The following is a 12,354-nucleotide window of genomic DNA, read 5'->3' as shown; positions in this document are numbered from 1 at the left end:
AGGCAGTGTCTCTCATTGGTTTGTGCTAGACTGGCAGACCAGGGTGCTTGAGGGACCCTCCTGTCTCAGCTTCCCCGTTGCTGGGATTATAAGTACATGGCTGTCTTTTTAAATGAGGGTTTATAAGGATCCAATTTATAGTCTCAAGCTAGGGCTACAGTACCTTACTGAGTGAGCTAGCTCTCCAGCCCTTATGTGTGTTGTTATTGCTGCTTTGCCTACCTCGAACTCACGATGACCTGATCGGCGGATGGCAGGACTTAAGTAGAGGGCCTGAGGTTGGACCCATAATATTTGCCTCCCATCCTGTCCTACCACACCCTGCCCTATTCTCTAATGAGGAGAATCAATCCTGCCCTGCCTAGTTTCTCTTCCATAGCCCACAAGACTAAAAGACTATTTTGCTAAGAAACAGAGATGTTTGCAGCTGGGAGCCTTGGTTTTAATTGTACCACATCTCAAACACTTGTTGTATGTGGGTGTGGTGGGAATCAATCAATCCATGAAAAATGAGCATTCCCACCGACAGAGAATCTCCTGAGCCATCAGGAGCACATTTCCTTTGAGCGGGGAAACGTGAAGTATTGTTTTGGCGTTTTACCTCTGACACACTCAGGTGGACAGTAATCTCTTTGCAAATATTTCATGAACAGGCACGGCCAAGGAGCTGACAAGATGAGGAAACATCCAGGAATTTCAATTAGTAGCAGTGAGAATCCAGACACGGTACGGTGATGTCAAAAAGGGCCTTGTGTTCAAAGAGGAGTAATTTGAGAGATGAGGTTTTGCAAACAGCCACTGATTCATTGACTTTTAAATCATTAATCACGAGCCTCCATATTGAGGCTTGGTTTCGGGGGGTGGGGGTGGGGGGGAGAGGGGGGCAGGGAGGAAAACTAATCTGTCTGCATCATCTGCGCAAACCTGGGCAGCTCATACGATTCTGAGGATGTATACCAGCGTGGAAGTTGGCTGCTGGAGGAGGACCACGGGGGATGCTGTCACGTAGAAATGGCTCTAGTGGTAACTACTTTGACCGCCATTCCTCTGCTTCCTGTTTACGGAAAAGTTGCTACTGTCCTTTTGTCCTTCCATTCCCAAAAGGAGACAAACAAAACCCAAAACTAAAGCGAAACAAACAAACAAACAAAAAAACAGACAGACAAACGGAAAAAGCCAGAAACCAAAACCAAAACCAGCTACAGCATTCCTGAGCCAGAAACCACGTTTGTGACTCTGACTCCTACCCGCATGCTAGAGTTCCCTATGAGGTTTAATGGTAATTCCTGGGTCCTATGCCATTTCAGTTGGTTAGGGTTAGACTAAAGACTCAAGAGGAAGCTCAGATAATTCTAATGTACAGAGTAGGGTGAGAGGCATGAAGGGCTCAAGTCTGGGTGTGTCACCGTCGGCCCTTGTGGATGGAGGAGGCAGCTGGTCTTGGTGTTTAGGGATGCCTTCAGCGACTCTGGGCTCAGTGGGGATGAGCGATGTCATCAACAACTTCTGTCTGCCGTGTGTTCAGGATGGGCCCTGGTAACACCAGGCCTCCCTAACCCCTTCAGATTGCAGATGAAGATGAAGGAGAGAAGAAAGTAAAGGCAGGATTCCTTCCCAAGCCCTACTGTCAGTCAAGGACCACACCTTCTTATCTTGAGTTTTAGTAAGCTTTGGTTTCAATCAGTCTGCTGCGGAGGCCATGTAGGACCCACCACTCAGCTTACTCCTCTGGTAAATCTATAGCTGGACATCTGAGCCCTGTGCCTCCTCATAGCTGTGGTCCTTGCTGTTCTCATGATGCGGGCTCTTTAGGAAACTGAATGTGTTATGGCCTGAACTCTCCAGGTTGGAGAGATGGACAGGGTGTTACGTCTAACACATAATCGAGAGGATGCCCAGGCAGAGCAGATGAGTGTCTCATGGTCAAGAGGACATCACTATACAAATAATGGCTTGAGGTGGCTGGAGGCTTTGGCACCAGCTCCTTACACGATGCTCAGGGCATGGAAGGGACTCAGGAGCCGCTTGTCAAATAAACGAATGGTCTTAAATACAGGAGGTGGGAGCAGAAGTGAGGGGTGAGAGAGAATGCGGAAAAGTTAAACCACTGAGGGACTGAGAGGGACTGAGGGGCAGAGTCATCAGCTGACACCTGATGTTCTGCTTGCCTGCATAATGTGGAAGGCAGAGTCAGACTGATCTCTCATTCCTTGGTGGCTTTTGTGATGGCCAATTGTGGTTGCAGCTTGACTACACCTGGGATCAACTAAAATCATGCCCATGAGGGGCTTTTTAAAAAATATTTATTTATTTTATGTGAGTATACTGTAGCTGTCTTCAGACACATCAGAGGAGGGCATCGGACCCCATTACAGATGGTTGTGAGCCACCATGTGGTTGCTGGGATTTGAACTCAGGGCCCTTGGAAGAGCAGTCAGTGCTCTTAACCACTGAGCCACCTCCCCAGTCCATGAGGGACTTTCTTAACCATACTACCTGAAACAGGAGGACACAGCCTACATGGGTGACACTTCTTGGTGGTGGCTGACATAAAAGGACATGGAAGGAGGAGGTGGCTTTTTGCCTGTTTGCCCTCTTTCTTGCTGGTGAGTTCCTCTATCCTGTTGCTGAGGCAGGCCTTCTCAGCGATTAAAACAGCCTCTCTTGGATTCTAATGTAGACTGAAGATCAGCTCTCTGGGAGTCCTCCATGATTCGAGGGCTAGGCTGGGGTTCCTGAGATATCCAGCCTCCTGGACTGAACAACAAGATTCTTCACCTTTTTGCAGGGAGACGGCCATTGTTGGGCCACCTGGACCATATGCAAGCTAAAAACTCTTTTAGTATATATTATATCTATTAAATGACTTATAGCCATGCTATCAGTTCTGGTCTGAATTTGCAGGCAAATCTGAGCAAGGCAACCCAGACCTAGAAAGACAAACATGGCATGTGCTCACGTAGAAGTGGATATTAGCTGTTAAGTAAAGGATAATCATGTTACAATTCACAGCTAAGTAACAAGGAGGGCTTGAGGATAGGGAGAATGCATGGATTTCCCTGGGGAGGGGAATTAGAATAGACTCTGTCAGTAGACCAGGGAGGTATGTGTGTGTATGTGTGTGTGTATGTGTGTGTGTGTTTGTGTGTGCACGTGTGTGTGTGTGAGTGCTTGTGCGTGCATGCACATGGGGACAGGAGAGATCAGGTGGGGAAGGGAGGAATTGGGGGGAGAGAATATTGAAAGAGGTGACTGGAACAGGGGTCATTTAGAGAGCAATGTGGAAATCTAGTGCAGTGGAAACTTCCTGGAACCTATGAGGGTGGCTCTAGGGTCACCTGGAGGGTGACTCCTAGTAATGATGGACACATGAGCCCAAACCTGCCATCTTCTGTAACTAGTGGTGGGACTGGGACACCAACTCAACAACAAACCTCCCTGTCTTTCCTGCCTGCAGGATGTGCTGGGGCAAGTGTGGCTCAGAGCTTGTGGGTGTGGTCAACCAAGGACAGGTCTAACTTGAGGCCCAAGTCACAAGAGGGAGCCCATATCTGACCCTGCCTGGATGGCCAGGAACTGGAAGCCAGATGGCCCAGAGACCAAGATTAGAATCAAACACGACTGATTTTTTTTAAAAAGTTGGCGAAATGATTCCTAAAGATAGTCTGTTTTACTCATAGATTGGCATCTAGACCAATCATCATCAGAGAGTGCTAATCCAGCAACTGATGGGAGCAGATGCAGAGACCCACAGCCAAACATTAGTCACAGCTTGGAGAGAAAGTAGAAGAGTAGGCTGGCAAGATGGCTCAGTGGGTAAGAGTGCTGACTGCTCTTCCGAAGGTCCTGAGTTCAAATCCCAGCAACCACATGGTGGCTCACAACCACCTGTAATGAGATCTGATGCCCTCTTCTGGAGTGTCTGAAAAAAGCTACAGTGTACTTATGTATAATAATAAATAAATCTTTGGGCTGGAATGAGCAGGAATCACAGACGTAGGATACCAGAAGAGCATGACCCAAAGAATTAACTAAGCAAGACTCACATTGGCTCACAGACACAGAAGTGGCAGCCACAGAGCCGACATAGGTCTGTGCTAGGTCCTCTGAATACATGCTGTGGTTTTTGTAGGATCCCTAACAGTGGGAGTAAGGGTCTCTGACTCTTTTGCCTGGTCTTGGGACCCTTTCCCTCATATTGGGTTGCTTCATCCAGCCTTCATATGAGGGCTTACGCCTAGTCTTACCACATCTTGTTATGCTGTGCAGTTGATACCACTGGGAGGCCTGCTCTTTCCTTAAGGAAAATGGAGGAGAGGGGAGGTGGGGGGAGGAATGAGAGGAGTGGAAGGAGGGGGCTGTGATCAGGATGTATTGTATGAGAGAATAATAAATGAGAGAGATATTGATTCTTTTTTTTTTTAGGTTTTTTTTTGAGACAGGGTTTCTCTGTGTAGCCCCGGCTGTCCTGGAACTCACTCTGTAGACCAGACTGGCCTCAAACTCAGAAATCTGCCTGCCTCTGCCTCCCGAGTGCTGGGATTAAAGGCTTGTGCCATCACGCCTGGCTGAGATATTGATTCTTAAGTTTTGCCTTCATTGAGCTCTCCATAATTTTATGGCCTTTAAAAATTACATTCTATGGTATGAGGAAATGAATTACAGTTTTCCTTGATTCTCAATGCCCCCTTCCCATCTCAGGGCCTATCATTAAAATACAGTGGTAGCTGGTGGAAGGACAAGAATCTGCTGCTCAGAACAAAACACAGTGAGTAGCATATGGTCAGGTTTGAAGATCTGATGGATGGACCAATGAGTTTATGTATGATAAAGTCATACATAAGCCACCAGTGTGTGAGTCAAGACTGCATCTTCTCTCACAATGGAGAGGTTTCCATGCCTGTTGTACCTACTGAAGGGGCTGCCATAGGACACCATATTAATGTGTGCAATCCATATGAAATGGGGGAGAGAGGTGTCCTAGAAATTCCCACGAGCACATTCTGTGGACCTCACATGTTCTGTTTTGTCTTTTTGTTTTGTTTTGTTTTGTTTTGTTTTGTTTTGTTTTGTTCTGAGACAGGGTTTCCATGTGTAGCTTTGGCTGTCCTAAAACTCTCTTTATAGACCAAGCTAACCTGAACTCAGAGAAATCCACCTGCCATCCAAGTGCTGGAGATAAAGGTGTGTGCCAACACTGTTGGCCTCACATGTTCTTAGAGATAGCTACATTTACCCATCATCTGCCCATGTACCTATGTATCCATGCATCTGTCCATCTATCCATTTTCCATCCATCATCCATCCATGCATCCATCCACCCACTCACCCATCCATCATCCATCCACTTATGAATCCATCCATGTATTCATCCATGTACCCATGCATCCATTTATCCATCCATCCATCTGTCCATCCATCCATCAATGTATAAATGCATCCATTTATCCATCCATCAACCATCCATCCATCCATCCATCCATCCATCCATCCATTCATCCCTCTGTCCTTCCATTCATCTTCCGTCCATCTTTTGTCCAACTACTCAACTTCCATCTATATATTTAGTAATTCAACTGTCCGTTTCTCCAACTACCCATCTGTCCATCTTTTATTTATCCTTCATTCAACAATTCACCCTCTACCTTTATTCATCCATCCATCTATCCAGAGACTAACAAGCAAAGCAGATATAGTGTATTTTATAGTGGATTTATAGAACAGAAAGAGAAGCAGATAGAAAAGAAATGTATAACTACAAAAAGATGTTCACTGCTTCAAGAAAAGGGGCATAGTTCTAGGAGAGCCTGCAGCATTGTGCTGGTGGGGGTGGGTACCCATACCAGTTTGAGGAAGCGCATCGGGGAAGAACTCCCCAGAAAGTGAAAGAAGAGAAACCTGAACGAGGTAAAGAGAGCAAAAGCATTCACTCCTGGCACCAGAAAGAGCAGAGGTTAAGACCAGGCCTCCAGAGAGGCTGAGAGGCCGGAGGAAGGAAGGAGGGTGTGGGCGGAACACAGGGGCTCCATTGAGAATCACTTCACAATGGGCCGCGACAGAGCATTGTGGGCAGAGTTCGATGGTATGGGGTGTTGGGAGCTACTGGAATGCATTTAGATTTGCCTAGAAGCAGTCAAGAAACTGGGTTATGTTCAAATACTCCTGTGAGAATTCTGAAAAAAAAATCTTTAAATATATAAAAAAACATTTCAACACAGTTATTATACTCTTTGTTAAGACTATTATCTGATTCTTGCATAACCGTGAAGCCAGTTTCCTCAAGCATCCATTTAGAAACTCATTACTGCTTAATTAAATACTCATTCTATTAATTCCATTCAATGTTTTAACCCCATTATGTAATTCAAGAATGGGAAAATTAAATAGATTAAAATGAAATAGTACCATTTTACATTTCTATAGCCATGTTCACTTTTGTGATTTAAAAACAATAGATAGGCATTAATTTACCAAAGCAGAGCTGCAGTAGTTATGGATTGTAACATCACTTCTTTTAATTAGAAAAAATAGATAAAGTTATTTTTCTGTTAAACTGTGTAGCAAATCAAACACCAGATGTAAAACACAGTTTTGCATAACTGGGGTGGGCCAGTGGCTCAGTGGTTTGGGACGATGCCTGGAAGTCTGTAAGCTCATTTAGTTCTGAACTGTTTTACCCTCTTTCTTTGGAAAGTGGGTGAGTTTTGCAATGACCATCAAAATGAGGTTGAATTGGCCACAGAGATCCTCATCAGCAAGATGGGGGGGGGCTTGGGTTATTTTAATTTTAATTTATTCTTGTGTGTGAATACATGTGCACATGAGTGTGGAGGGCAGAAGCCAATGTCAGGTGTTGTGGTGGTTTGAATGAAAATGTCCCCATATGCACATAAGGGGTGGCACCATTAGGGGGTGTGGCCTTGTTGAAGTAGGTGTGGCCTTGTTGGAGGAAGTGTGTCACTGTAGGGGTGGGCTTTGAGGTTTCAGATGCTTAAGCCAGATTCAGTCTGTCTGTCTGACTGTCTCTGTCTCTGTCTCTCTCTCTTCCTGCTGCCATCTGATCTGGACGTAGAACTCTCAGCTGCCTCTCTGCACCGTGCCTGCCTGGATGCTGCCATGCCTCCCATCATGATGATAACGAACTAAATCTCTGAACTGTAAGCCAGCCCCAGTGAAATGTTTATCCTTTGTAAGAGTTACCGTGGTCACCGTGTCTCTTCACAGCAATAGAAACCCTGACTAAGACGGGTGTCTTCCTCAATAGCTTTCCACTGAACCTAGAGCTCCTTTCTTCTTCCCAGGCTTCTTCCCAGGGACTTGAATTTAATACACACAGAATGGCTGCCTCCTCCCATAGAATGGTCAGTCTGCATGTTAGCCTGGAGAGCAATGCCCGGCTCACTTCCCGCCTGGACAGCTGCAGGTCAGCAGGAAGCAAGAGCAGAGGCGGCTCAGGGTCTTGCCTGACCCTACAGAGAACGGACCGTTTAGAGTGCTGAAGTTGAACTTGGAAAGCTGCCACTCGCTCATTTGAGCCTTGGCTTTGCAAAATTAAAAGATGAAGTATCAGGAATTGCTCTAATCCTTATTTATTTCCGAGGATAAAGAGGCAAGGTAAAGTCTGTGAGAAATCTAACTAGCAAACATGTTCATGACTTTGTGTTTACAAAAAGGATATGGCTTCCTGGAAGAACCTAATCTCTAGCTCAGAGTTGAATGGGTAAAGACTGTGATTATTATAAATATGATAGAGTGCACTGAACGAGCCTGGCATGTCGCTCAGCATATATAGTAACGGGTGTGAGTTTGAGATGTCAACTTGCCACGCCCTGGAACCACCTGAAAAGAGAGTTCTAACTGAAGAATTATCTAGGTTAGGTTGGCAAGCGGTCATGGATGAAGGGTATTGTCTTGATTATTAATTGATGTGGGAGAACCCACCCTGAATGTGAGTGTCATCTGGGCCTTGGACTATCTAAGACTGAAAGAAGCCAGCTGAGCATGCGCAGGCACCAGTTGAGCATGCGCAGACCATCAGCAGCATGGGTATACACACTATTCTGAATGCTTGCTTGTGAACACAATACCTTAAGCTCCTGCCTTGACTTCCCCACAACAGAGGACTGTAACCTGGAATAATAGGCCAAATAAATGTCTTTTCTTCCCTAAGCTGCTTTTATCAGAGCATCTGTCACAGGAATAGACACTAGGATGGGGGATTAGAATTTGTTAGCATTGATAGATAACAAGGGCAGAGTATGCTATGTAACATATAAATTCTTCATAATAAATTGGACAGAGTGGTTCAGCCCTACTGTGACACTTCATTCTTCCCGTAGTCTACTTTATAATGAGGTTACATGCATATGCATTTTGTTTCTCTGTGTGTGTGTGGACAAAGCTTTGTTCTTAGTGATGTTTATCCAACACTCATAGACATGCTAATCCTTGCTGGATTCTAACAACAGACCCTCCATTGCCTGGGGCTAATGATGATGACCTACATTGTGAGCTACCTGGATTTCTTCTGCCTGTAATCAGCAGCCAATGCAGGATGGTGAGATGCAAGGATTCATCTTTATAAGTATCCACAGACTGTCCATGGCATGCTGAGGGTTCTGCCAGAAACACTGCAGTAAATGAGTGGGACCGTGTCCCTGGGCACCACTTGCTTCATATATTTCACACACAAGGCTATTTGCTATCTATAAATTCTGAAAAAAACTGTTCTCTGCTGTCATAACTGTGGACAATTCTTATTCTAGATGTGTTTTATGTTGTATCTAATGATCATTTCGGTAAACACTGGGTCATTTATGTATTACATGTGAAAAATAATGAATCTTGACCCCTAACTCATATTATAGACAAAAGACAAATTAAAACTATGCTTCTTCTCATAAATAGCTATTATATAAAACAGAACATATAGTTATATGCATATTTTTCTAAATAAAGGCCATTTTATCTTTCAACACCCTTCGGCTTTCCCTCAGAAATGATTGACAATACATCAGAAAATATTGTGGGAGGGCTGGAAAGACAGCTGATCAGTAAAGTGACTGTCACACAAGCATGAAAATCTGAGTCAGATCACCAGCACACATGTAAAAAAGCTTGGTGGTATGTGTCTGTAATCTTAGCATGTGTGTGCATGTGTATGTATGTATGTGTGTGTGCATGTGAATATGTGTATGTATGTATGTATGTTTGTATGTGTGTGTATGAGTGTGTATATATGTGTTGTATGTATATATGTGTGTATGTGTGTGTGTGAGTGTGTATGTGTGTGTATTGTGACAGAATGATCTTTGGGTTTTAGTAAGAGACTAAAATGTGTATATGTGTTTATGTATGTGTGTGTGCATGTGAATATGTGTATGTATGTATGTATGTTTGTATGTGTGTGTATGAGTGTGTATATATGTGTTGTATGTATATATGTGTGTATGTGTGTGTGTGAGTGTGTATGTGTGTGTATTGTGACAGAATGATCTTTGGGTTTTAGTAAGAGACTAAAATGTGTATATGTGTTTATGTATGTGTGTGTGCATGTGTGTATGTTTGTGTGTATACATGTGTATATATGTGTGTATATGTGTGTATGTGCATGTGCGTATGTGTATAGGTGCATATGTGTATGTACATGTGTGTTTGTGCATGTGTCTACATGTGTATGTGCATATGTATATGTGTTTATGTATGTTTGTATGAGTGTATGTATGTGTATATGTGTGTATATATATATGTTGTATGTATGATATGTGTGTGCATGAGTGTGTGGGCATATGTGTGTGTTTTATGACAGAATAATCTCTGGGCTTTAGTAAGAGACTCTATCGAAAAACAAAAAAAGCAAGCACCTGCATGTACAAGTACCCGCCGCCACCATGTGCATGCACCCATATACACGCATGAATTATAACTTAGAGAAATACACGTTTTTGAGCATCTGAGCCCGGTCTGGCCATTTTCCCTCCATTTGCACTGACTTATTATCAGAGAAATCCATTATGCACAGGGAAGCCAGTGAATGGAGAGAGATACTGAGAGAAAAACTAGATGGGCTTTTGTTCCAAGACAGCTTAGGAAATGTTCTGTTCCTGGCTGGCCTCCAAGCCCTGCTCCCCTTCCTATGAGCTGTTTCTGTGGCCATCATCAGTGTTGTCTTCACCTCAGCCTCCTCCTGTGGACTTCTCTGCCCTTAACAATGTGGGCACCGCCTGGTAGATGTTCACAGGACTCACTGGGTAAAGTACACCTGACGGTGGCTTGAGTCCCACAGATGTTTTCTCTTTTATCCTTGGAATCTTATTAAAGGTCATTTTCACTTTCTAAAAGGCAGACAGAATAATGAATGCCAAGAGCCTGCCTCCCGGGTCAGTGACTAACTCATGCCTGGTAGATCATCCATGTGACCGCGCCTCCCTGCTGCACCCGCATCTCTGAAAGATGAATTTTTCTGAAGGAAACACAATTAAAATCCTTTCATGATTTCCACGAGACACTAAATTCTACCAGTAATTATTCTGGTTCTCTCCTGTACCAGTGCTTCTATGCAAGATTTAAAACACACACACACACACACACACACACACACACACACACACCTTAAAATGCCACAGAGGGTGTGTGGACATTGCAGGACAACCTTCTGGAGTCCATTCTCTCCTTCTACCATGAAAGACCTCATGTGGAACTCAGGCCATCAGTTTTAGTGGCAGGCACCTTTACCACTGAAGTGGTCATCTTGCTGCCCCTGTAACCTAGCTTATATATGTGCATATTGAGGGATATATGAACATTTTTTTGGGTGCAAAGCAGTTATGAGCAGAAGAAGCTAAAGAAGCTACGGTCTATGGGATTTTACCTCTGCCATCCTGCAGACACAAACTGACAGGACTGGAAAAAACTAGGTTTTATTTTGTTTTTTGTTTTTTTGGTTAGCGAAATCTCAAATAACAGTTTTTCCCCCTTTACAAAACAAGATGAACACAGCATCAGAAGACCAACAGGAAACCTAAGCAGTTGGGCCGTGATTTTAAGTCGTGTTCAGAGGAGCCAAGGACGCTTGAGAGGTAGACCAGATATCCCACCTGCACAGCCAGGGTTTCCCTCTAAGTAACAACTGTGGAAACTGCCCCTGGAGCCATTAATTATGCTTTGTTTGTCACAGCTCCTGCCTAAGATCTTTCTTGGAAAAAAATTGTTGCTAAAAAAGAAATCTGAAGATCAGTGCCTCGGGCAGCAAATATTAAACAGCAAACAGTGGAAGAAAAATAAAATTAGAAAAAGGATCACAGAGCAAATACACCCTGTTCTTTCTGCTCCTCCCATCTAAAGACTACACTGGGCATCCTGTTTCCAGGGATATGAGCACCTCTTTTGGTTAAGGTATTGGTGGCGGGGGGGGGGGGGATCTGGAGTAGGTAGAAGGGGGCATGGAAATCTTTGAATACAATATTCATATATGGAATTCTCAATAATTTAAGTTTAATTTATTTAAATTAAAAAGTTAAATGACTCTGGAGAGATGGCTCAGTAGTTAAATACTGGCTGCTCTTGCAGGGAGCCTAGTGCCCACATGCTGGCCCACAAACATCTGTAATTCCAGGTTCAGGGGATCAGATGCCCTCTTCTGGCCTCTGTAGGTACTGCATGTACATGGTTCGCAGACATTAAACAAAACACCCAGCACACATAAAAATAAGTAAAACTTAAGAAGTAAATGAAAGGAAATATACAAACAAATTTGTTCTTTTAACAAGATAAAAGAAATTGAAAAGAAATTAATTTTGAGAAGAAAGCAATTTTCTGTAGAGATCTGCATTTGGTACCAACTTAAGTGTAGATGAAGAATGGGTATTTAAATAATTATATATATATATATATTATATATATATNNATATATATATATATANNNNTNTGTGTGTGTGTGTGTGTGTGTGTGTGTGTGTTGCACATGCCACGGTGTATGAGCAGAATTCAGAAGGCAACTTGTGGGGGTTGGTTTTCTCCTTCCATCTGATAGGACCTGGGTATTGAACCTGGGTTGTCAGGCTTAGCAGCAGGCCCCTTCAACCACCGAGCTGCCTCACCCAGTTCTCTTTCCGCAATAACAATATGGTCTTCCCCAACTACTTTGGAGTTTGGGTCATAGAGTTTTTCATGGACAGGAGGAATGGACTCTGCTTGGCCTCTACCTGTGGGCAAATTTGTAACTTTCTGTGTTTCCCTTTGCTTTAAACTAAGATGTAGAGGTCAGAAAAGTAGTGATTTGCGTATTTGTGTCAACATGTGGGTGCCTGTTTGTGTGGTTGTATGTGTGTGTTTATGCACACATGTGTGCCCGTG

At 43.8% G+C, this 12,354-nt stretch overlaps 1 protein-coding gene across 1 annotated transcript in view; it reads right to left on the bottom strand.

Moving 5' to 3' along the window:
* Positions 1–12,354, bottom strand: part of Cdh13 (cadherin 13) — a 1,030,912-nt gene that overhangs the window by 88,634 nt on the left and 929,924 nt on the right. The window lies entirely within an intron of this gene.

Source organism: Mus caroli, chromosome 8, assembly GCF_900094665.2.
Source record: "Mus caroli chromosome 8, CAROLI_EIJ_v1.1, whole genome shotgun sequence".
In the NCBI taxonomy this organism is placed as follows: Eukaryota; Metazoa; Chordata; class Mammalia; order Rodentia; family Muridae; genus Mus; species Mus caroli.
Note: the sequence above shows the minus strand (reverse complement) of the source record. Positions and strands in the feature narration are given on the sequence as shown.